Genomic DNA, 27,553 nt, shown 5'->3' with positions numbered 1-27,553 from the left:
TACTTAGAATGGGACCTCTGGGGAAAGCTACTCTGTGCCTCTGGCAGCAAACATCTCCTCTTCCTACTAAGTGAGGGAAAACGTTTCTATTAGGAGAAATTGAACACCATCAGTGACTACCTGGAGACCAGGAAAGAGGAATTGGAAAGTTTTGTTGAGACACCAGATACTTCAGCTACAGTTGTGAGTGCTTTTATTGAAGCTAATTTGATGCCAAGATCTCATACTATGGGCAAACCACCTCCTCTTCTTTGAACTCCTGATAAGAACTCCTTCCAGGGCCAGCCTCTCCTCCCTCCAGTTAAGCCTCCTTTATTAGGTGATAGGCCTGGAGGACTCCTTCCGACACTAGGACATTCTGAGTCCAAGGGTAAACCTCCTCCCCTTCTAGCATACCCTCTAAAAGACCTGATTTCCTGGGATACACACCCCACCAGCCTGCAACATGTCCAATGATGTGGGAGAAACCAGCCCTTTCACCAATACCAGTAGCAGTGCGAACAGTGCAACCTCAATGAGCAGCTAAACCCAAACCTTTTTGTGCTAAGGAAACCTCAAGTGGATTGGGAGGAAAATGGCAAGGCATTCCAAGTAGATGGTGTTCTCTCTCTTTTCATCACTAATGCCTGTGTACCAGGCAAGAAACTTTATTGTAGCATACTTTCTGTTATAATCTATAATCCCACGGGAGTTTTTTTTTTTTTAATTTGCAGAGACTGTCACAAGCTAGTTGTTTGTGATAAGTCAGTGTTGTAGATATGTTGGACCTTTAAGTTGTTCTTTTACATATATTACACAATAAATTCCTTGTTTTACATAAACCCTTGCTCATTTTTAAACAATGGTTAGATTTCACCTATTTGAGGAATATATGGGGAAGGAAGAAGCTTCTTGTTCAGTAGCAATTTAACAAGCTAGTAAGCCTTTTTATGATTTAAATGGGAGGAGTTGTATAAGGGTGAGGGTAGGGTCATAATGGGACTTTTTTGTATTGGAATGATAAGTCTATGGGGGAAAATCAGCTCAGGGTAGCTGATTTAAAAGGAGTTGTTTTTCTTCTGAAAAAAATTATTCATAAAGAATGGGCTATATTTGTTTCCATTTCCTCACAACTCATTCAGTCTTCAATTCCTCATATTCTGATTTGCATCCTCATTACTCTATGAAAATAATTCCATGGTACATTGTCATTGTTTATTTGTTAGTTTTAAAGTAGTCAACCTCCTTGACTTCTCTAAATCATTTGACCCTTGGACTGCTCTTTCCTTTGATGTATGCTTCTATGTATAGAAGTTTATATATAGATTATGGGAATACCTATTGATGGGCTTATTTAGAACATACATAATACATACAAAATAATCGTTATCTATTAGGAATTACTTATCATTGATATCTCTATTTCAGTATTGTTGGTTTAAAAAAAACTGAGCACAAAGCAAGTCACAATCTCATAGCTGGTTATGAAACTGAATTTCCTGATTGCCAATGATAACAGTATTTAGAAAGAACAGCAAGTATTTGCCTGGCACCAATTTGGACACAGCAAAGTTGAGCCAATAAAAATCAATGCATTTTTTTTTAAATAAAATAATTTATTGATTGGGGAAATCAAGCAAGGTAAAAAAGAATAAGTTGATTGGACTGAAGCATCATACACAATTGCAAAAATCAGAAAATCCAACAAATAAATTGGAACCACACTGATTCAGTGATTGCCATCCATGTTGGGAGTCTTCAATGAAAAGTGAAGTGTTAAATAAGGGTTCAAAGTAGGTTGTTACATTTTATTGAAATGGTACCTGAAAACTCAGGCCACTTGGATACATTGGGATTTTGGTGAAATGTGAAATTATCACATTTTTTTAACCTGAGATTTTTTTGCAGTGATTAGCAATTTTCATAATTCAAAATGTAACTTTTAAAAAATAGTCCAAGAAAAATCATTCATGTTCTATCTTCAGTAATACTTAAGTGTTTGGATTTTTTTTCTGTGTGTGCTTAACCAAAGAATAAAATTAGGCTCTCATGTTATAAATGAAGGACGTACTTGTGCAGTTATTATTTTTGTTCCTTCAAGCTCATTCTTACAATATTTTAGATGTAGTTGTACACAGAAGACTCAATTTCTTGTTGCTTTTCTAAGAGCTTAGCTTATTTTCGAGCTATGGCCACAGAAGTAAAACTGCCGTTTTCTTATTTAACTTAGAATTGATTGAGTACCGTTTTGAAAAGATATCAAGTGGCTATTTTCCTTTAATACTCTTGTCCTTCCTTCATTCCTTTCTTCCTTCCTTCCCTCCTTCCTTCCTTCCTTCCTTCTTTTATTCCTTCCTCCCTTCCTGTTCCTTCCTTCCTTCCTTCCTTCTTTTATTCCTTCCTTCCTTCCTGTTCCTTCCTTCCTTCCTGTTCCTTCCTTTATTCCTTCCTTCCTTCCTGTTCCTTCCTTCCTTCCTCCCTCCCTTCCTTCCTTTCATTTTTTTGTAGAATATAGTTTCCTGATAACATATTTAATACTTATAAATCCATTTTCATTTAATCCAGAACTATTATACTTTTCTTTTAGATAAGAGAAACACGATGGTCAGAAACAGATATGACTAATTAGAATGAAACAAATCCAATATGAGATTAGTGATATGAGCAGTTATGGGAGAGTATAAAAGATCACACAGCAGAGAACAGAAATAGAATAAAGAAAATTTAGAGGAATTTCAGGTAAGCAGAAGAAAAATTTCTTGAATGTATGCTCTTTTCTGTCAGAGACAATTAATTTCAATAGGTATAGCAAGAAAAGCTTATGTTAGTTTACACTTCATTTAACACTCTAAATTATTGTTTATATTTTATAGTAATGATTATTATTATATTTGTAACGATAATACCTCCCTTAAATTACATAACATTGATGAGGAAGAACAAAGTAGGGAAATGCCAGCTAGGGGTGATTTTCAGTGGAGTCTTCCTGTACTGAGAGACAGATTACCATAGTTCTAAAGAACAGGCAGAAATACTAAAATTCTCTCACCCATGGAGATCTGGTGATTGTTTTTAGTTCAGCCTACCTACCAATGTTGTAAAACTGTGCCAAATAGACAAAAAAAATAAAAGGACAAGAGATGGACATAAGAAATAAATGGACAGCATATATATATGTAGGCTGGCCCAAATGTAAGTTATCCTGAAAATCACCTTAACACAGAGGATAAAGGACTGAATGACAGTTTGAGTTTGGAGTACCACAAAAAACAAAGATATATCAGAACAAATCAGAAATAATAGTACCCCACCTACTATAAATGCTTATTTTATATACAGGAGTTTAATAAATGCTCATTAATTACTAGTGCATTCTATACCCTACCTCATCCTCTGTCCTTGAAAAACTCACATCAATTACAACTTCTGCTACCACGTCTATCATTTCTGTTCCCCAAGCTGACTTTGTCACCCAATTTGATCCCAAATCCTTTGCTCTTTAACTCTTTCCATGACTTGGGCAGTGAAGTAGATGAGGTCAGGGTTCAAACTCTTCAAATAGAACTGAGCAATTTAAACTTTGTTACTTGAGAAACAAAAGGTAAATCATAGGATTATAATATTATATATTTAGAAAGAAAAGAGAAACTGAGAGACCAATTAGATGACTCCCATTATATTGTAGATGAGAAAATTGAGATGAAGTGACTTATAAAAAGTCACAAAGGTAGAAAACTTGAGATTTAAACTTATATCCTCTGGCTCTAAATCTAGTATCCCTTTCTTTACAACATACTACTCCTCTTTAATTAGTAGGCTAACTTATATGAGGAGGGGGAAATGTTAATACACATTCAAAGAGAAGCATTTAATGTCTTTAGCAAGTTCCCATTTGCATAGCACCGGACTAGAGACTGTACAAGTGCTGTAATAGATAGCTGGTGGCTGGGTGTTATAGAGAAAAAGAGCTCTACCTGGAATCGGGAAAACCTAAGTTCAAATCATCCTCAGACACCCCTTAGCTATGTAACCCTGGGCAAATCATTTAACCTCTGCCCCCCCTCAATTCCTTCATCTGTAAATTGGAAAGAATAATAGCACCTATCTCCCAGGGTGGCTGTGAGGATCTAACAAGATAATTCTTTACAAATTTAAGGTTATGAATGTGTATGTATATACACACACACATACAACATACACACATATGTACATATATATGTATGTGTATCTATACACATCCATGTGTGTATATATGTACGTATACCTATGTGTGCATATATATGTATATATGTGTATGTATATATATATATATTAGTTATTATCATCATTGAGGTAGACAGGAGATTTCTCTTAAAAACACAAAATATTTACTTTAGCTAAAGAAAAAAAATATGTTAATCCCTAGTGGTTGCAAACTTAAAAAAGATTCTTATGATCCAACACAAATCCAACATATAGGATAAGCCCTAGGAGCCCATACAATTCTATGAAAGTGTTATTATTGATATTATTGTCATATTGTTATTATCATTTTGATGGGATTAATTTAGAAAAGATTATGGTAATAAGATTCTATCTGGCTCATTTTTTTATATTTACTATTACATGGATTGTTGCATAGGTGAATTAAGTCACTGTGCATATGTGTTTGTTTTTTTCTATTGAATTCAATCATGGAGACGTACACTCAACTTCTGTACAGGATAACTCCAATAGTTGGGAGGATGATGGGAATGATACAACACAGATATCATCCTGTTCCCATATAGTTTTGATTTCTATACCTTGTACTCTACATTTTAAAAGCCCTTAATTTCATGTAACTTGATTGCTAAATCTCAATATTGCAGTATCTATTGAATATGATTTCCTTAAATATTAATAGACTAATGTGTCTAGACACTATAAGCAACAGTTTTGTTTGTGATAAGAATAAAATTCCAATTTTTTTCTTAAGTTTTCAAAGACATTTTGTCTGTATTTAGGGTAGGATTTTTTTTCTGTAGGTCCATGAACCGTTCTAGCTACCAGGCTAGTATTCAGTCAGTGCTGAATGTTTACAACCTGCAGGAATACATTACAGAGATCTATTATTTCATTGAATAATTTGCATCAATCATTAACTCCAAGTGACTTAAGGATAATGTTTCTGTTATATAGGACCATCAATTGAGAGCTGGAAGGGACCTTGGAGGCCATCTAGTCATGACAAAACTGAGACCCAATGAGAACAAGTGACTTTTACACTGTCGTGCAGATGACAAGCATCACAGATGGGATTTATACCTAGGTCCTCTGATTTTGGAGTCAGTTCTCTGGTTCATGCTGCTTCTTGCTTTGAATTCACCAAAAATCTCTCCTTTTCTGTGAACAAATCCACAGAACTCACCCTACAGTTTGATGTTCCTATTTTTTGACAGTGTTGGCTAAGTTATTGCAGATATCTTTCATTGTGGACCTTTGTTTCCTTGATATATCCTGACAGCATTTTGCATATGATAGATATTTCATAAATTCTGTTCAGTTTACGCCTCATTTTTTTTTTACTAAAATAAGTATTGAAGTGAAAAATGTGCTCTGAAATGTGATGAAGTTTAACATAATTTTGCACCCCTTTATGCATTTATCATGTGATGTTGCATATTATAGTTGTATTAATAGTTTACCCCACTGCTAGTCTGTAAGCTCATCTTTACTAAGCTTTGTATCTTCCCTAGTATCTACTACTCTACTAAAATGCCATGCATATAATAGGGGCTCAATAAATGTCATTTTTATTTCCCTGTTTCCTAGTCAAAGTCTCATGTTAAACATACATTTCCATATTGACATCCAAGTATCGTATGGTTTGAAAATAAATAACAATATTTCCTTTTCCCTCCATAATCTGTCTTATGATCCTCCTAATGTATCAAATATAATGGGGAAAGAAACCCTATGTTAAACAAGAAAAAAATTCACAGGATTGTTGAACATTATAGTTAACTGGTCGAGCATTTATTTGAATTAAACATTTAAATGTTTCTAATTAACTCATTAACCTTTACATTAACAATTCTATTTCATACTGTGTACTACACTGCTGCTCATCTATGGTTCATGTGCTCCTTAATTAAACCTAAGGCCAAGTTAGTTATTTAAAGATTCCCTATTAATTTAACTATTGTGAATCCCCAAATTATAACGGGTGTATATATCCATAGGAAGGTACCTTGTCATTAGTTAGTTTGCGGTTAAATATTTTGTATTACTAAAAATTAGCTTACCTTTAGTAATTCATCCATGTATATAACTCCAATGTATTAATTAGGAAGTCTAACTTTTAAGATATCTTAACAAACTGATAACATTTACCTGTTGTTTATGAGCTATTTATTTCTTTATGATTCTGTTTATATTTGTTATGTCAACAGAATTGTGCTCTCATAGATGCAGGCAATCTAACAAAGGAGATACTATACCTTCTACATGTTCATCCTCTGGGACTCCTGTTTAAGTCTGTTTCATTTATGTGAGAGAGAATTCTTATAACAGTCTAAAGAAAAATAAGTTTCTATTATAACAATGCTAATAACCATATTAAAATGGGATTGGAGACAAACATTTACATAGCTTTTACCACAGTTAGCCCTTCCACATCTGGACTTTCCCCATTGCAGTTTTGAAATATCACAGATTGGCATGAGAAATTAAACGGGAATTTTTTTGAGTTTTGCAGAAGCCATAGATGACACTTGAAGACCAGCAAATGGCACAGAGCCTATGGCCAAATAATGAACCCAAATTTTACAATAAGATACTGTAAACATCACATAAAAGAAAAAGAAGAAAAAAATCAAACTTCTCTTGTATGAAGGATTTTACAAGGATTTTCAAGATATCCAGGGTGCCACCCTTTCAAAGAGTGAGTTTTAGTGGAGTAAAGAATGAGCACATTAGGAATTAATTTCTGCTCTTAATTCATCAAAACCTTATCTAGTTAGTGTTATTAATATCATAGACTGTAGAGATAGCTATGATGACTTTTTATCTTGCACTGAATTATAATTTGTGTTTTGAGAGATTGTGAGGATTGGAGAAAATGTTTCCTTCTTATTAGACATTTGACAATCAAGTCATCCTTTATCTCTTTAACGTTTATATTTAGGTTATTGATTCATTTGAATGTTAGATGTGGTGTGATTTTTGTACAGCCTTGGGAAAGTCTCTTGTATCATCAATCATTAAGATTTTATTAAGTAGCTTCTTGTCTCAGACGTTGTGCTAAATACTGGGAGGATAGCTGCATAAGAAGGGGGTGGGGAAGGAATAACAATCTCTTTTCTCAAGGAATCTACATTCTTCATCATTTCATGTTGGCCATGTACCCTCTAGCTCCTTAAAGTGTTTGAATTATCAACTAATGAAGCCTAAAAAAATCTTATTTCTGATTGATATGGTAACTCTTCATCAAGGGAACAAGAGTGCCATGAGAGCCTACTTATATTTATGATGTCTTGTGCTTTATGGGGAAAAAATCTCATTTTACATTTTTTAAAAATAAAAGTTGTGGGGGAAGCTAGGTGGTGCATTGGATAGAGCTCTGGCCTTGGAGTCAGGAGGACCTGAGTTCAAATCCAGCCTCAGACACTTGACACTAGCTGTGTGACCCCGGGCAAGTCACTTAACCCCGATTGCCTCACCAAAAATTAATAAATAAATAAATAAAAGTTGCGAGAAACATAGGTTGTTTCTATATGGTACTAAATACCCCAAAACAAGCTAAGTATTGAGTTATATAGATTATAGTAGAACAGATTGCTGGACATATAGATGGGCATGAACTGGTAATGTTACGGTTAAAAAAAACAAAAACAAAAGAAAAGATCAAAATGGTCAAAAACATATCCAAAACAAGACCCTTCTATTATTCCTTAAACTCTCCTTCTAACTTGTTTTATTTCTCCCTGATATTAGGTAATCTCTGTAAGTGTAGAGAGCAATTCAATTTTCATCTTTGGATGTCTAGCTCTTAGAATAGTATATAGGAAATAGTAGGTGCTTAATAAATACTTTAAAATTAAATAGTTTGCTTCACATCAGCATTAACCCACTTTTGATGGTAGAAATCTCTCAGCTCTGATCTCATAACACTTTGTACTCCTCTAATGCAACTGGCATATTTTAATATTTATTCCATTAATTTTGGCACATCTCTAATTATTCCCTACTAGATTGTAAGCTCTTGGAGGCCAAAGACTATGCTTTATTTATTGCTATTTCTCCCTTCAGTTCTGTTCCTTTCTAATCAATTTTCCACATAATTTATAAAATATTCCCAGAACACAGATCATATTATGTTATCTTTTATTAAAAAATATTAAGCAATGCTCTACTGACAGTAGGATAAAGAATAAAGTACTCAGTCTGGTACTTAAAGACCACAATAGCCAGGGATGAGGAACCTGTAGCGCGTAGGCCACATGTGGCCCTCCAGGTCTTCCAGTGCAGCTCTTTGACTGAATTCAAACTTCACAGAACAAATCCCCTTAATAAAAGAATTTGATCTGTGAAGTTTTAATTCAGTCAAAGAGCTGCACTGGAGGACCTGGAGCGCCATATGTGGCCTCTAGGCCTCAGGTTCTCCAGCCTTATACCTAGTTACTAATTATCTTTACAATCTTATTTCAAATTACTCAACTTCATTCACTTTCAGTTCCAGTTACACTGAATTTCTAGTGCTGCCTATTGCTTAATGTTCCCTCTCTTATAACTGTGCCTTCAGATAACTGGAATGAACTCATAATTGGTAAATAAGTCTTCTGGCCTCTACCTTGTAGAATCCTTTGCCACCTTCAAAGTATGGCTATATGGCCTTTAACATGGTCCCTTCCCTTATCATCCCTCCCAAGTTTCTCATTCTCTTTCTCTCTGTGTCTGTTTCTCTCTCTCTTTAAACTTTGAATTTGCTTGTTAGTATGAATGCATTTTATTTTCTCAGAAGAATATAAGCTCCTTGAGGGAAGGTATTTTATTTCTATATCCCAAAAAACATTTAAAAAAAGGAAAAGGAGGTATAGATACAAAAATATTTATAGTAATTCTTTTAGTGGTAGGAAAGAATTGGAAATGGAGGGGATATCCATCAGTTGAGGAATAACTGAAGAAACTGTGCATGATTGTGATGGAATAATATTTTGCTGTAAGAAATGATGAGCCAGATGCTTTCAGAAAAACTTAGAAATACTTACATGAGCTGATGCAAAGTGAAATGAGAACAGCATACACAGTAACAGGAATATTGTATAATGATCAGCTGTGAATGACAACTATTCTCAGCAATACAATGATCCAAGACAATTCTAAAAGATTTCTAATGAAGGATGCTATTCACCTCCAAAAAAAAAGATCTGAAGTAGTTTGAACATAGATTGAAGCAAACTTAATTTTGTTTTGCTCTGTGCTTTCTTTTGAAACATGACTAATATAGAAATATTTTTGCATGACTGCACATATATAACATATTAAATTGCTTACCATTTTAATAAGGAGAAGGGCAAGGAATAAAAGGGAGAATTTGGAACTCAAAATTAAAATAAAATAGTAGTTTTTTATATAATTGCAAAAAAAGGAAAAATAAGGATCATATTTATCCAATTTTACAACTATTTTTTATCTAAATAAAATTTTTATCTAAAAATATTTACAAAAATATAAACTTCACAGATTAACAGAAACAAATAGAATACTGAAATTATTTTATCTTGGAAAAAGAAATTGACTTCTGGGAGTGAAGATAGCAGAGTAAGTAGAAAATGGCTGTTGCTCTCCCATATTCACCTATGAACAAACATAAAATAGCACCCCAGAACAAATCCTCGAACAGTGGAGTCAGCAGAAAGACAGGATAGAGCAGCCTTTTAGCCAAGGAAACTTGGAAAAGTGGCAAGAAAGGTCAGTTTCACTTGAGTAAAAGGGGAGACATTTTAGGACAGGAAGCACTCAAAGAAGCCAGCAGAAAGCCACACCTCAGAAAACCATTGGGAAATCCCGAGCCCCAATGTGCTGGAGCAGGCAAATGCTGACACCAGGACTCCCCACATGTCTTAGCATAGCCAGGGGAACTGGCAGACTCCAGCTCTGAGAACCACATGCTTCAGTCCAGCCCTGGCAGTCAGATGTCCTCTAGCTGCCAGACCTCCAGGTACTTCAGCCCAGCCCAGGTCAAACAGGAAACTTCCAGGGTCCAAACCTCCATGCACTTCAGTATAGCCCCAGGGAAATGAAGAAAAATACCACCTGAACTCAGCACATGCCAGACACTAGCACTAGGACCCACCCCAGCTCAGCACCAGAAAAGCTGCCAGACCCAACACAACTTCCAACTGCCAGCAAGTAAGGCCCCAACACACAGTGACCATCCCTTACCTCTAGCACAACAAGCTTGAGACAGTACTTCTGTGCTCCAGAAGGAGAGCTCAAATTTAAAAGCCAGGAAATAGGCAAAAAAGATTAGCAAGAAGCAAAAATGAACATTGACTATGAAGAGTTACTATGGTGACAGGGAACATCAAAGCACTAACTCAGAAGAGGACAACACAGTCAATATACCTACATCCAAAACTTCAAAGAAGACTATGAATTGGTCTCAATCACAAAAAGCCTCCTTGGAAAAGCTCAAGAAGATTTTTAAAAGTCAAATGATAGAGGTAGAAGAAAAATTGAGAAGAGCATTGAGAGGGATACAAAGGGAGTCAAGAGCTTGGAAAAGGAAGGACAAAAAATTGACTGAAGAAAACAATTTCTTTAAAAAAAAATCAAATTAGCCAAATTGAAAAAAATCCACTGAAGAAAACAACTCCTTAAGAAGTAGAATTGGCCAAATGGAAAAATAGGTACAAAAGTTAACTGAAGAAAATAATTCCTTAAAAACAGAATTGGGCAAGTGGAAGCTTATAATTCTATGGGACATCAGGAATCAGTCAAACAAAATCAAAAGAATGAAAAAAAATGGAAGAAAATATAAAATACTAGAAAAACAAATGATTTGGAAAAATGTCCACGAGAGTTAATTTAAGAATTATTGGACTACCTGAAAGCCAAAAAAAAAATCCTGGACAACATTTTTCGTGAAATTATCAAGGAAACTGCCCTGATATACTAGAACCAGAAGTAAGAGACTCATTGAAAGAATCCATTAATCACTTCCTGAAAGAGATCCCAAAAAGAAAACTCCAAGAAATATTGTAGCCAAATTCTAGAATTATCAGGTCAGGGAGAAAATACTGCAAGTAGCCAGAAATATCTATCTATCTATCTATATAAATATATAGATATAGATATATAGATATAGATATATCTATATCTATATAGCTATATATATATAATGGAACCACAATGAGAATTACATAAGACTTGGCAGCTTCTACATTAAAGGACTGGAGGGCTTGGAATGTGATATTCCAGAAGGCAAAGAAGCTTAGACTATGACCAAGAATCAATTAACCAGCAAAATTAAGCATAATCTTTCAGGGAAAAGGATGGACATATAATGAAATAGGGGAATTTCAATCATTTCTGATGAAAAAAACCAGAGCTGAACAGAAAATTTTATCCTAAAATATAAGACTTAAGAGAAGCATCAAAAGTTAAAAAGGAAGGAAAAAACAGATGTTATTGAATAATTTTAAACTGTTTACATCACTGCAAGGGAAGATAATACTTTTAACTCTTGAGAATTATATAATTATTATGGCATTTAGAAGGGGTATACCTTGACAGAGAGTGTGGGTATAAGTTGACATTTATGTGATGATAAAAGAATTAATAATTGAGGGGCTAAAAAAGGATTGTATTGGGAGAAGAGGAAAGGGGTAGGCATATTGGGATAAATTACATCATATGAAAGGAATTATTACAATAGCAGGGAAGAAGGGAAGGGGATGAGAATTGTTTGAACCTTAATTTCATTGGATTTGGCTCAGAGAAGGAATAATATACATATTCAGTTATTTTTCAAAATCCTATAGGGAAGTAAAAGAAGAAAGGGGGAAGAAAAGGGAGGGGGGATGATAGAAGGGAGAGTAGATTGAGGGAGGTGGTGAAACTGAAGCAAAACACTTGTGAGGAGGGACAGGGTGAAAGAAGACACAAAAGCATTAATGGGAGAGGGATAGGATGGAGAAAAAGACACAGTTAGTAATCATAAATGGGAATGGGAATGGAATGAACTCTCCCATAAAATGGAAGCAGATGGCAGAGGGGATTAAAAACCAGAATCCTACAATATGTTATCTAGAAGAAAGATATTTGAAGCAGAGAGATACACACAGAGAAAAGGTAAAAGGATGGAGCAGAATATATTCTGTGTCAGCTGAAGTAAAAACAAAAAAGTAGTAGTAAACATGATCTCAGACAAAGTAAAATTTAAAAAAAGATGTAATTAAAAGAGATACATCTTGCTAAAAGGCACCATATGTATGTAATATCAACATTAAATGTAATATCAATGTTATGTAATGTAATATGTAATATACTGTAATGATGTAATATCAACATTAAACATATATACACCAAATGGTATAGCATTCAAATTCTTGGAAAAGAAGCTAAGTGAGTTAGAGGAAGAAACAGACAGCAATATTATATTTGTGGGGGACCTCAACCCCTCCTTCTCAAAACTAGAAAAACATAACCATAAAATAAACAAGAAATAAGTTAAAGAGATGAATAGAATTTTAGAAAAGTTAGATATCGTAGACTTCTGGAGAAAATTTAATGGAAATAGAAGGAATATACCTTTTTTCTTGGTTTTATATGACACCTACAAAAATTCACTATATATTAGGGTATAAAAACCTCTCAATCCAATGCAGAAAGACAAAAATTTTAAATGCACCATTTTCTGATCATGATGCAATAAAATTATATGTAATAAAGTGTCATGGAAAGATAGATTAAAAATTAATTTGAAACTAAATAATTCTAAAGAATGAGTGGGTCAAACAACAAATCATAGAATCAGCCAATTTCATCAAAGACAATGACAACAATAAGACACCATATTGCAACTTATGGGGTGTAGCCAAAGCAGTTCTCAGGGGAAATTTTATATCTCTAAATGCTTACATGAATAAAATAAAGAAGAAATCAATGAATTTGGTATGCAACTGAAAAATCCAGAAAAAGAACAAATTAAAAATCCCCAATTAAATACCAAAAATTCTGATAAGTTAGAAGCATTTCTAATAAGATCAAGTGTGAAACAAGGATGTCCGTTAACACTACTGTTATTCAATATAGTACTAGAAATGTTAGCTTTAGCAATAAGAGAAGAAAAAGAAATTGAAGAAATTATAATAGGCAATGAGAAAATAAAGCTATCATTCTTTGCAGATGATATGATTATATACTTAGAGAATCTTAGAGAATGATCTAAAAAAAACTACTTAAAATAATTAAGAACTTTAAGAAAGTGGCAGAATATAAAATAAACCCACACAAATCATTAGCATTTTTATATATTACTAACAAAGTCTATCAGCAAGAGAGAAAAAGATGCTCAGCGAGGGTCAGCAGGAAAGATGGCAGAACCTGAGCCCAGAAGAAAGATCCCTTTGGTTCCAGAGAATCTCCTGAAGAAGAGGAGGAAAGCTTACCAAGCACTTAAAGCAACTCAGGCTAAGCAAGCACTTATGGAAAAGAGGAAGCAAAAGAAAGGGAGCCAGCTCAAATTCAGATGGCTGGAATCATTTGTCCATGGGTCCCATCAGATCGTCCGTGATGTAGCTTGTCTCATGCGCCTAGATTCAAAGCCTGGGTGCTATGTGCTGAAGGATGCACATCATTTGGCCTTTGTGTTCTGTATGGAGAATAATGGAGAGAGTAACCAGGTGACAAAGACTATGGAGGAACTTCGTCTGAAGAAAATTTATAGTAGCGTGTTCTTTAAAATGACCCCGGATTCCTTAAAGAAACTTCGAATTATAGAGCCTTATGTAGCTTGGGGATATCCTAACCTAAAATCTGTCTGTGAGCTCATTCTGAAACGAGGACAAGCTAGGATAAATAATAAGAAAGTCTCTCTAACAGATAATACTCTGATTGAGGAGCGTCTAGGGAAGTTCGGTATCATTTGCCTGGAAGATGTCATCCATGAAATCTGCTCAGTGCGGGAACATTTTTCTCAGGTCTCGAGATTCCTGTGTCCTTTCCCCCGTCTGTGGCCTGCCATACTGCCAAGAATAGAGTGGGTTTTCTTAAGGAAATGGGCAAACCTGGCTGCTGAGGTGAAAGTATTAATCAGATCATTTGGCAGCTGAACTAGATCCAGGATCTCAGAAGATTTACATCTTTTCTGAGTTTATACCCAGTATCTTCAAAGAAGATTTCTTTTCTGCTGGAACTGTCTCTGGAAACTAATGAGATAGGAAGAAAATAGTATGACCTATGTGGAAGGAACTTTTCCACCTTCTATACTTTTCCTCAAGGAAGAAACCATATTGGTTTATCCAACTAGCTTCATCTTGTATTAAAGTCTCATGATCATCAAAGAGGAGTGGCTATACTTCATATTTCGGGATTGGAAGCTAGATTCAACCCATTCCAGTTTTCTCGTGGTGGCCTCCCATCCAGAGAGTAATCAATTGTTAACCATATGTGGTTCTCTACTCCGAGGGTTGAATGTTGTAAAATACACTTTGTCACTCTGTTCTTCACTTGGAAACTCCACTTGGAACAAGACAATGGGACCTGATCTGGGTTTTGAAGTGACATTCAAATATAACCGGCCATCATCTCTGGGACTGTGTTTTTAATGATACCTATATGACTCAGTGTCCTGCCTAGCAACTGTGCTAGTGGGCTTCTTTCTCATGCTTCAGCACCCCTCTCATGCCACCACTGTACACCAGGTGCCATACCTTCTTGCCATTAAAGTAGAGATATTGACTGTAGTCTGTCACTAACTTAACCCTTTCTGGGTCAATATGAATCAAATTTTGTTTTTCATTAAAAAAAAGAGATGGAGATAGAAAGAGAAATTCCAACTAAAATAACTGAAGACAACATAAAATATTTGGGAGTCTACCTGCCAAAACAAACCCAGGAACTATATGAACATAATTACTAAACAATTTTCAGACAAATAAAAACAGACCTAAATAATTGGAAAAATATCAGTTGCTCATAGGTAGGCTGAGTTAATATAATAAAGAAATGACAATTCTACTTAAATTAATTTACCTGTTCATTGCCATACCAATCGAATTACCAAAAAATGTACAGAACTAGAAGAAATAATAACAAAATTCATATGGAATAACAAAAGGTCCAGAAAATCAAAAGAATTAATGAAAGGAAATGCAATGGAAGGTGGTCTAGCCACAGCAGATCTAAAATTTTATTATTAAGTGACAATCATCAAAACTACTTAGTATTGACTAAGAAATAGAGTGGTGGATCAGTGGGATAGGTTAGGTACACAAGACATAGTAGTCAATGACTATAGTAATCTACTGTTTGATAAACCCAGGGACTCTAGCTTCTGGGATAAGAACTCATTATTTGACAAAAACTTCTAGGAAAACTGGAAAATGGTATGGCAGAAACTAGGCATAGACCAATATCTTGCACCCTGTACCAAGATAAGTTCAAAATTGGTACATGATTTAGACATAAAGGGTGATACTATAAGCAAATTAGGAGTGCAATGAGTTGTTTACCTATCGGATTTATGGACAACAGAATTTCTGACCAAAAAGGAGATAGAGAACGTTATGAAATGTGAAATGAATGATTTTGATTATGTTAAATTAAAAAGTTTTTGCACAAAGAAACCAATTCAACCAAGATTAGAAGGGAAGCAGAAAGCTGGGAAACAATTTCTACAGGCAATGTCTCTGATAAAGACCTCATTTCTAAAATATATAGAAAATTTAGTTCAATTTATAATATGTCATTACCCAATTGATCAATGGTCAAAGGATATGAACAGGCAGTTTTCAGGTGAAGAAATTAAAGCTGTCTATAGTCACATGAAAAAATGCTCTAAATAATTATTAGTTGGAGAAATGCAAATTAAAACACCTCTGAGGTACTATATCACATCTTTCAGATTGGCTAACATGATAAAATGATAAATGTTGGAAAGGAGGTGAGAAAATTGAAACACTAATACATTATTGGTGGAGTTGTGAAATGATCCAACAATTCTGGAGATCAATTCGGAACTATAAAACTTTGCATACCTTTTCATTCAGCAATACAAATGCTAAGTCTGTATCCCAAAAAGTTCATTAAAAAGGGAAAGGGACCCATATGTACAAAAAATATTTATAGCAGCTCTTTTAGTGGTGGCAAAGAATTAGAAATTAAGGGGATGCCCATCAATTGGGGAATGGCTGAACAACTTTTGGCATATGAATATAATGGAATACTATTGTGCTATAAGTAATGATGAGCAGACAGACTTCAGGAAAAAAAAGTGGAAAGTCTTACATGAACTGTTGCCGAGTGAAGTGAGAAAAAGATGGAGAACATTGTACATAGTAACAGCAACTTTGTGCCATGACCAGCTTTGATAGACTTAGCTCTTCTTAGTAATACAATGATTTCAGACATTTTGAAAATATTCATGTTTCTACATCCAAAGAAATATCTATGGAGTCTGAATGCAGATTGAAGCATACAATTTTCCATTTTTGTTTTGTTGTTGTTTTCTTTCTTGTGGTTTTTCCCTTTTGTTCTGATTCTTTTTTCATAATATGACTAATGTGGACATATGATTAATGTGATTGGACATGTATAGCCTATATCTGATTGCATGCCATATTTTGGAAGAGAGAAGGGGGAAAGGATAAAAAAAATTTGAACTAAAAGTCTTAAAAAAAGAATGTTTAAAACTCCTTTTGTGTGTAATTGAAAAAATACTGTAAGGTGAAGGAAAAAAGAAAAGAAACTAAACCAGCCATTATTTAGCCCCCTAATAAGAAATCTCCAGGACCAGAAGGATTTAGAATGAATTTGACCAAACATTTAAAGAACATTTAATCCCAATACTATAAAAAGTATTTGAAAAAAAAACAACTGGGCAATCAAGTAGTCTTGACAAATTTCATTTATGATCTAAATATGGTTTTGATAGCTAATCAGGGAAAACAAAATCTGAAAACTGTGGGCCAATTTTCTTAATGAATAGTGATGCAAAATTTTTAAATAAAGTATTAATCAAGAGATTTAAGCAATATAACACAATGATCATACACTATAACCAGGTGTTATTTATATTGAGTGTAGCTCAACATTAGAAAAAAAACAAACAAATATTATCGATCATATCAATTTAAAAATCATAAGATTACATCAATAGATGCAGAAAATATATTTTGTCAAAATACAACACACATTCCTATTAGAAACACTACACAGTATAGAAATGGAATTTTCTTTTCTTTTCCTATCTAAAACTATCAACAAACATTATCTGTAACAGGGAAAAGCTGGAAGCTTTTTTATTCCCATCACAGGTGAAGCAAAGATATTTATCATGACCAATATTATCTAATATAATATTCAAAATTCTAGCTATAGCAATAAGACATGCAAAACAAGATGGAATAATAAAAATTTGGGCAATGAGGAACCACCACTATCACTCTTTGCAGATGATATGATGCTATATTTAGATAATCCTAGAGAATCTATGAAATAACTAATTGAAACAATTAATAACTTTAGCATGGCTGTAGGACATAAAATAAACACATGTAAATCAGAAGCATTTCTATATATTACAAAGAAATCACAGCAAGAGATAGGAGAAATTCCATTTCAAATCACTGCATATAGTATAAAATACTTGGGTGTCTACCTGCCCAGAAAAACCCAGTGACTATATGAACACAATTGTAAAACATTTTTTTTTTCACACAAAGACTGATCTAAACTATTGGAGAAATATTCATTGCTCATGAGTAGAGTCAGCAAACATATTTTTAAAAATGACAATTCCACCAACAAATTCCACCAAAATAAATATCCTGAAAATCAAAGAAGAGATTAATAAAATTGAGTTAAAAAAAAAGATGTGATAAATAAACCTAAAAACTGGTTTAAGGGGGAAAAATGAATAAAATAGATAAAACATAAGTTAATTCACTGACTCAGTGCCATACCAACTAAGCTACCAAAATATTTTAAAGAACTAAAAAAAAATAACAAATTTTACCTGAAGAAAAATGTTCAGAATATGAAGATGTGGTGGGTAAAAGGTGAAATGACTGAGGAAACAAAGGTTTGAGCTTCTGAGCATATTGATTTATTAAGCAATACATGCCAAGTGCTCAACAAACTGGAACCAGGCCTCCTCAGCTTTAGCATGAGAACCCAAATACAGGGAGAGACAGATTTTTATTCATTAAAAATAATTAATCAAATAAAATCAATTAATTAAAAGAAAACTATTAAGCAAGATATAACATTAAATAATCAGATTTCTAATTGAAGAAAGATTTGGGACTTTTTCATTTGGGAGGGGTAGAGTGAACAGGTGCAATTCCCTGAAATTACCAAAAAAAGAGAGAGAGGTGTCCCACTCCTTCCAAATGTCTAAAAACAAGTAAAGGAATATGGAAACCATAACTGGTTAATCACTACACAGCTAATTTTCTGATAAGATATATGGGTTGCTTGAGATGTATAATTGTGAGAAAACTTGTTATATCAATCTTATATCTGGCCAGGTTTCTGGTCAGCATAACCTTGGTCCTTAGTAAAGGGTTTCTAAGCAGCAAGTCAAGATAGTCCAGCTTCTCAAACATGCACATCTAAGTTCAAATAACACAACAAAGTCCTCTCACAGCTCCCACAATTGAATAAATTTTTCTTAAAAGACAGAAATTGGGCTACATGCATAATTGAATAGAAAAGGAATTGGGCTAGATCCAGAATTGAGTCACAAGATGAAGTCAGTGTGGTTCACTCAATTTCCATTACCACTTAGTGTTCTAATCCCCCCAATTACCTCAATTACCTCAAAGGAAATCAATGAAAAAAATGTTAAGGAAGGTAGCCTAGAAGTGTATAACAAAGTGGCAATAATCAAAATGATCTGTTACTGACTTAAAAAATAGAATAGTCTATTAGTGGAATAGATTAAGTTCACAATATATAATAATACATGACCACAGTAATCTAATGTTTGATAAATCCAAAGATCTGATCTTTTGGGGCATGAAATTATCACTTGATTAAAATTGCTCAGGAAAGCAATTTTGCAAAAACTAGGCAAACATCAACATCCGTCTCCCTCTTTACAGCAAAATAAGGTCAAAATGGATGAATGATTTAGACATTAAGTGTTGTATCATAAGTAAATTAGGGAAGCATGGAAAAATATACCTGTCACATCTATGGGTAAGAGAAGAGTTTATGACTAAACAAGAGATAGAGATAGAGAGAATCACAGCAAATAAAATGGATCATTTTGATTACATGAAATTTTTTTTGCATAAATAAACCAATTCAGGCAAAAGTAAAATGAAATCAGGAAACAGGGGAAAGTTGTATAGCAAGTTTTTTTTTTTCCCTGATGAAGACTTTATTTCTCAAAGATATAAGAAAATGAGTCAAATTAATTTTTTAATTGGAGCTATTTCTTAACTGATAAATGGTCAAAGGATATGAACAAGCTGATTTCAGAAGAAGACATCATAATTCTCAATAGTCACACCCAAAAAAATTCTCTGAATCAGTTTATTAGACAAATGCAGATTCAAACCACTCTGAGATACTATCTCACATCTATCAGATTAGCTAACAAGACAGAAAAGGATCAGGAGGGATAGGAAAAAAGATATACACACAAACATAAAATTAAGATCAAGAGTAAAATTTATTAGGAAAAAAAAAGCAGGGGTAATAATCGTGATCCCAGGTAAAGTCAAAGCTAAAACACATTTAAACAAAAGAGAAGCATAGGGAAACTACACTATATGTCAGCCATATTAGTCAATATTGTTTTAGACTATTTAAAATAACTAGATTGTATAAAGCTGGAATATTGCTATGGAGTAGGAAATGATGAGTTGGTGGATTTAGAAAAATATGGAAAAACTTGGACTTATGAAGGAAGATGTTACACAGCTTCAGAGAAACAGAGTACAAACAAGTATAATGTGATTTTACACAGATGCATATGAATGTATATGTGTATGTGTGTATTATTATAGATATCTATGTATATGCATGTGTAAGTGTATATATATCTGTATGTATGTCTATGTGTCTATGTGTATGTCTATATATGCATATATATATATAATGTTGGTGTGTATATGTGTGTGTATATATATATATGTATACACATGATATGTGTGTGCGTATCTGCATTTAATTGGGGAAGGAAAGGAAAAAAAGAACAAAGTAAAAAGTGCACAGCAGAGAACAAAATAAAACCTATGAGGAAGTAAAGAAAAGATAAACCGTTCTGAACACAATGAGTAGTATTTATTATATAGGTCTTCTTGAAATGAAAATTTTTGCTTCATATTTTGAATCCTCTCCTATGTTCTGCCATGCAATGTTTTTCTTTACTTCTTTTTAAGTTTTTAAGTTTTAGTATTTGTTTGTAGCTTATTTGTTTTAGTATTTGTTTCTTTTTTTTCTAATTTTTCATTTAAGTTTAATTTTTTTAATTACAAAAATATATAATGGTAGATGCTGGAAGAGATATGGAAAAATAAGGACATTATTGAATTGTTTATAGAATTGTAAACCAGTCCAACTATTCTGGAGAACAATTTTCAATTACATTCAAAGGGCTATAAAGTTTTGCATACCCTTTGAATCATCATTACCACTATCAGGACTGTTTTCCAAAGAGATCAGAGAAAAGGAAAAAAAAGGACCTATTTATACAACAATATTTACAGAAGGTCTTCTTGTGATGGTAAAGAATTTGAAATTGAAGGGATACCCAACAGTTTAGGAATGGCTGAACAAGTTGTAGTATATGATTTTGATAGAATACTATTGTGCTGTAAGAACTATTGAGCAAGGTGGTTTCAGAAAAACCTGGTAAGACTTATATGAGCTCTCACAAAGTGAAGTCAGCAGAGCCAGGAGACATTGAACATAGTAACAGCAATATTATATGTATGATCAACTATGGATGACTTAGCTACTCTGATCAAGATAATTCCAAAGAACCCAGAATGAAATATACTATCCACCTCCGGAGAGAGAACAGATGAACTTCGAATACAGATTGAAGTATACTTTTTTAAACTTTATGTTTATTGTTTTATTTTGTTTGTGTTTTCTTTTGCAACATGGTTAATATCAAAGTATGTTCTTCATGATTTCATATGTCACATCTAGTGTCTTACCTCTGAGATTACCTCTGATAAATAATGGGTAGAAATTGTATATGTATTTCATTCTTCCCATGTTGTCTCCCCAGCTAGAATGGGAGCTATTTGAGGCCAAGGACCATGTTTTTGTTCCTCTTTATATCCCTGATATGCCATGAATATAGTAAGAGTTTGTTAAATGCTTATTGATATTGCTATATGAGTGCCCATATTCAAATCAGCCAGTCCTATATATGAATATACCAAGAGTTTATTCAACTGTAAGATAATTTTCTCATTAGATAATAGATTTAAAAAATGAAAGGGAACTCAGAGGTCATCTAGTCTAAATTTTTTTTTTATTTTAAAATGAGGAAGCTTAGCTCAAAGAGATCTCGGTGAAGTGCATACATACAACAAGTACCTCTTTCCAGTATGCTTCAGTTTCTTTTATACCTACAGGTCATTTCAATTCCATAAACTGCATAAAATATACTGAAGCATGTCAACACCTAAAAATGTAAAATAAAATAAAATTGATTCAAAGATCTGCATAGTCAACATGACTGGGCTGCTTATGTAGTTTAGTTAACCTTATTGAAAGATAATGTTAATTATTTACCTTGTATATCTAAAGAGCAACTACAGGGCAAACTACTGTACAAGTAATCAGATTGGATAAGAACAAATAACCTGAGCAATTATACACTATGGGTCATTTTGGGGGGATAGGAGAATTGATTGGATGGAGGGATTGGGGTACAGTGATTGAATTTCAATGTTGTTAGTTAGAGAACTCATGATTTGGAAATCTGCTCTCCTGATAGAAAGTAGATTGGCAAATTATTTGTACTTTCTAGTTTTAGAGAGTTCCTTAGAGGAAAAGTGCAATTAAGTGACTTGTGCAGGATCAGACAGTTACTATATTTGAACCCAATTCTTTCTGACTCTAAGGCCAACCTTCTATCCACTATGCTTTGGCTGCTTTTATTCATCATTCCAGTGACCTAAAAACAAATTGACTCTAAATGCTATGTTTACTGTGTTGCAAAGTCATATTGCTATCATAGTATTATAGAATTTTAGTATTAAAAGGCATCTTAGAAATCATCTAGCCCAGTCACTTAAATGTAACCATGAAGAAAAAGAGGCATATAACCTGTCTAAATTCAATGTGTTAATAGTTAGCTTCATCTGAATATGAGTAGCTGACATTTAAGTGTTTAAAGTTTACAAGGGATTGTAACGCACATTATCTCACTTGATTAGTATTAAATTACACAGTTACCTTTATGAAATAATATGCATGATTGATTTAAAGTTATTATGCCTTTTAGGTTGTTTATTTTCTTCTCAAATTTCCTTGATGGAATTGTCTTTGCAGCAGATTTTCCCACTGAGTAAAAATAAAAATAATATAAGCCTGCTAATGAAATTTGGCTCTTCTGATTCTTCTTGTCAGTGGCAAATATATCTATAATGATTTCCAGTAAGTAAGCTTCCACTATGCTTGGCTCAGCTGTGCTCAAAGGTCTTACCTCACTGATGGGTAGTATATCAAATTACCACTCTCAAAGTTTACAATATGGCTGTTTAACTTTTTTTTACACTAGCTGTTGTAGCACAATTCTTCACATTGCATTTTGTCACTTTTGGATTATGTTATGAATAAACAAATGCATTGTATCTTCTTGAAAAAGTGAAATAGTTATATCATGTGAACAATCACAATCCAACTTCTTCTTTTAAATAGATGCCAATAAGAAATATCCAAAATATTTTGGTATTCATCTGAGTTTTCCTTTGAATATTGCTTCTTTTCTTTTCTTTATTTTTTTACAGGTTATCCATGTGTAGTTATGCAAAAAGCTTCCATAGTAGATGTGTTGTGAAAAACTATTTCCCTTAACCCTATCCTGATCCCCATTTATTCTATTCTCTCTTTTGACCCGGACCCTCCTCAGAAGTGTTTGCTTCTGATTACCCGCTCACCTCTATCATCCCCCAACTCTCTTGTCCCCTTCCCCCCTATTATCCTGCAGGGTAAGAGATATTTCAGACCCAATTGAGTGTGTATGTTATTCTCTCCTTAAGCCAAATCCAATGAGAATAAGATTCATTCATTCCCTCTCACCTTCCCCCATTTCCCTTCCACTGTGAAAGCCTTTTCTTGTCTGCTTTATGTGAGATAATTTACCTCATTCTACCTCTCCCTTTCTCCTTCTCCCAGTATAATCCTCTCTCACCCCTTAATTTCATTCACCAGATATCACTCTTTCATCTTCAACTCACCCTGAACCCTCTATCTATCTATCTATCTATCTATCTATCTATCTATCTATCTATCTATCTCTCTACCTATCTATCTATCTACATACATATATGTATTTTTTCCCTCCAACTATCCTAATACTGACAAAGGTCTCATGAGTTATTATCTTTCCATGCAGCAATGTAAACAATTTAACCTTAATAAGTCTCTTATGATTTCTCTTTCCTGTTTACCTCTTCATGTTTCACTTGAGTCTTGTATTTGAAAGTCAAATTTTCTATTCAGCTCTGATCTTTTCATCAAGAATGTTTGAAAGTCCTTGAAAGAATGCTGAATGTCCATTTTTTTCCCATAAAGGATTATACTCAGTTTGACTGGGTAGGTGATTATTGGTTGTAATCCTATCTCCTTTGTCCTCTGGAATATTATATTCTTTTCCCTCCAGTCCCTTAATGTAAATCTTCTGTTATCCTGATTGTGTTTCCACAATACTTGATTTGTTTCTTTCTGGCTGCTTGCAATATTTTCTTCTTTACCTGGCAACTCTGGAAGTTGGCTACAATATTCCTAGGAGTTTTCCTTTGGGAATCTCTTTCAGGAGGAGATCGGTGGATTCTTTCAATTTCTATTTTGCCCTCTGGTTCTAAAATATAAGGACAGTTTTCCTTGATAATTTCTTGAAATATGATATCTAGGCTGTTTTTTTGGTCATGGCTTTCAGATAGTCCAATAATTTTTAAATTCTCTCTCCTGGATCTATTTTCCAGGTCAGTTGTTTTTCCAATGAGATATTTCACATTGTTTTCTATTTTTTTCTCATTCTTTTAGATTTGTTTTATAGTGTCTTGATTTCTCATAAAGTCACTAGCTTCCAATTGCTCCATTCTTATCTTTAAGGAAGTATTTTCTTCAATAAGCTTTTGGGCTTCCTTTTCCATTTGGCCAATTTTACTTTTTTTCTCTTCCCAGTTTTTCCTCTACTTCTCTTACTTGTTACTCAAAATCTTTTTTGAGCTCTTCCATGACCTGGGACTGATTTATATTTTTCTTGGAGGCTTTGGATGTAGCAACTTTGACTTTGTTGTTTTCTTCTGTTTGTATGTTTTGATCTACTGTGTTACCTCAGAAAGATTATATGGTCTGACTTTCTTTGTGTCTTTGCTCATGTTCCCAGCCAATTATTTGAGTTTTAAACTCTTTGTTAAGGGAGGGGTCTGCTTCCACTGTGGAGAATGTACTGTCCCAAGCTTTGGGGGTTTTGTGCAGCTGTTTTCAGAGATACTTCTAGGGACCTGTACATTTTAGGTTCTTCCAAGTTGGTATGATAAGTGTTGAGATGTTCACTCCTTTCCTCGCCTGTGCTCTGGTCTATGACTGACCACAAGCACTCTTTTATGCCTTGGAACTGTGAGGAGAAATTCCTCTCTACCACCACTACAAGCTCTACCACACCAGCACTCCTTCTTGCCCCAGGACCTCCCCTCAGAACTGTGACCCAGATCCAAGCATGGGCAAAGCCAGAGATTCTTGTATCATCACTGGCAAAGAGATACCTGTAACTCCCTCTGATCAGCCACCCAATTTCCCCTCAGTCTGTGGGCCGGAAGCTCTGGAGGCAGCTTAGCGTCCTTTTGTTCTCTTATAACTACAAGATCTCCTCACCACCCTGAACCTGTGACCTTGAAGTGGTTTTGGGTAATGAAGTTGATAATCATAGCCCTTAGTGATCATAGGAATCTTCAGTAATCTCTTTCTGACTAGTTGCCTAATCCCCTTGCCATCTCTGGGCTGAGAGCTTTTGAAGTTGTTGCTGCTACTGTTGCTGCCACAAAGTCCCGCAATGGGTGTTACTCTCATGTGTTTTCCTGCCCAACTCCTGCCCTTTCCAACCTTCTAAGTTTCTTCAACTGGAAAACTGTTTCACCCTGAGCTTTGATTTTCTCTCCCACTCCAGAATTTAATTTGTGATGTTCTTTTAAAATTATTATGAGGGGCTTGTTGGCAGACCTTGACTGTAATATTGCCTGTACTCTGCTATCTTGGCTCCACCCTAGAAATCCCCTACGTAGCATTATTTAAGTAAAATATCATGTCATCAACAAATAGGGAAAATTTTATCTCTTCTTTGCCTGTAGGACTTTAATTTATTTTCTTGTCTTAGTGCCATTGATAGTATTTTAAATACTTTATCAAATAAAAGCAGAGATATTTGGCATCCTTGCTTTGTTAATGTATTTACTGGTAAAACTTCTTGTATGTCCCTATTGTAAAGGATGTTTACTTCAGGTTTTTGATACATTTTATGATAGTTAATAAGATACTCTAAGTCCATTGTATATATTGCATATATGTGTATATACATACACACACATATATACACATGTACTATATATTGTATATATAGACACATCTGTACAATACATATATATAGTATGTTATACTATATATAATATACTATATTTGTATAAACACAATTATAGCATAGGCTTAGAGTATGTGTGTGTGTGTGAGTGTGTGTATTGTATACTTATATTTTATGATATTCAATGAGGTGCCCTATAGTATTCATTATATATGTGTGTGGAGGTGCTGTGTGTATGGGTATATGTAAGTATAAATTAATTAATGGCTTTTTAAGAGTTTTTGTATCTATAAATAATCATATGACTCTGAGTGTTTTGGATTTTTATATGAATATTTAAGTTGATTATTTTCTTTATGTTGAACCATGTTTGCATCCCAGTTATAAATCTAACTTAGTCATAAAGAATGCCTTTCTATACTTATCTTTCCTCTGGAAACTGGTGGATAAATTTGAAGTCTGTTGCTTATTGCCACAGAATGATGAGGTAAGGGCATGGGCAAAGTGCTATGGGAGAGATTGGAACAACAAGGGAATTGCTAAATGGATGCCAGCACACAGGCCAATGAGTTTGTGTTGTGTTCCATGTCAGAATTTGGAAGCTGGTTAAAGTTGGAGGGATGTATATATGTGTGTGTGTGTGTGTGTGTGTGTGTGTGTGTGTGTGTGTGTGTAAATATATACATTTTCCATATACATTATACATGTATATAATATCTAAAGCATTAGACTTCCATACTGTTAATTCCTAAAATTCTCACCTTTGTAGGCTTCATTTTTATTTTGATCTGTTTTAGGCCATTTAAAATACTTAGATGCATAAAATACCTGAGTATATAACTGCCAGAACAGACACAGGAACTATATGAACATAAACATAAAACACTTTTTCTACAAATAAACTTAGATCTGAATAATTGAAGCTATATTTACTGTTCACAGGTAGGTAAAACCTATGTATATATATATATTAAATGACACACATATATATTTTTAAATGACAATTTTACCTAACTAATCTATTCAATGTCATCCCAGTTAAATTACTAAAAATATTGTACTGAGTTAGAAAAAATTAATAACAAAGTTCATTTGGAAGAACAAAAGATCAGGAACTTCCAGGAAACCAGGGGAAAAAGATGTAAAGGAAGTAGATTTAGCAGTATCAGACTTTAAACTATATTATAGGGTGAAAGCATTATTTAAGTGTAAATAAGATAATTTTGATTATTTTAGGTTACTTTTGTGTAAATAAAATATATATAGCAAAGAACAGAAGGGATGTAGAAAATTGGGGGGAAACTGATAAACAATCTCTCAGATAGGATGTGGTAAGGTTGCAAAATTTCTGTGGTGTAGGAAATGATGAGTTTGTTTTAGAAAGATTTGAGCATATAAAGGAACAGGCTATCCACCCTCAGACATACAGATGGTAGGAGGAAGTAAGCATATTGTGGTCTTACATATATGTGTATATATCTATATGTTTATAGGTATATATGTGTATATATATATATATATATATCTACACTTAATTGTAGCCTTCTTTAGGGTGGTGGGGGGAAGGAGGGAAAAATAAAGTAAAAAAGTGCACAACAGAGAGCAACAGCA

The 27,553-nt window shown here is 33.9% G+C and overlaps 1 pseudogene; it reads left to right on the top strand.

Moving 5' to 3' along the window:
• Nucleotides 1-13,541: 13,541 nt before the first annotated feature.
• On the top strand, nucleotides 13,542-14,279 carry LOC114022963 (annotated as a pseudogene).
• Nucleotides 14,280-27,553: the final 13,274 nt, after the last annotated feature.

This window comes from Vombatus ursinus, unplaced genomic scaffold (genome assembly GCF_900497805.2).
Source record: "Vombatus ursinus unplaced genomic scaffold, bare-nosed wombat genome assembly UNPS02000095.1, whole genome shotgun sequence".
Classification (NCBI taxonomy): domain Eukaryota; kingdom Metazoa; phylum Chordata; class Mammalia; order Diprotodontia; family Vombatidae; genus Vombatus; species Vombatus ursinus.
Note: the sequence above shows the minus strand (reverse complement) of the source record. Positions and strands in the feature narration are given on the sequence as shown.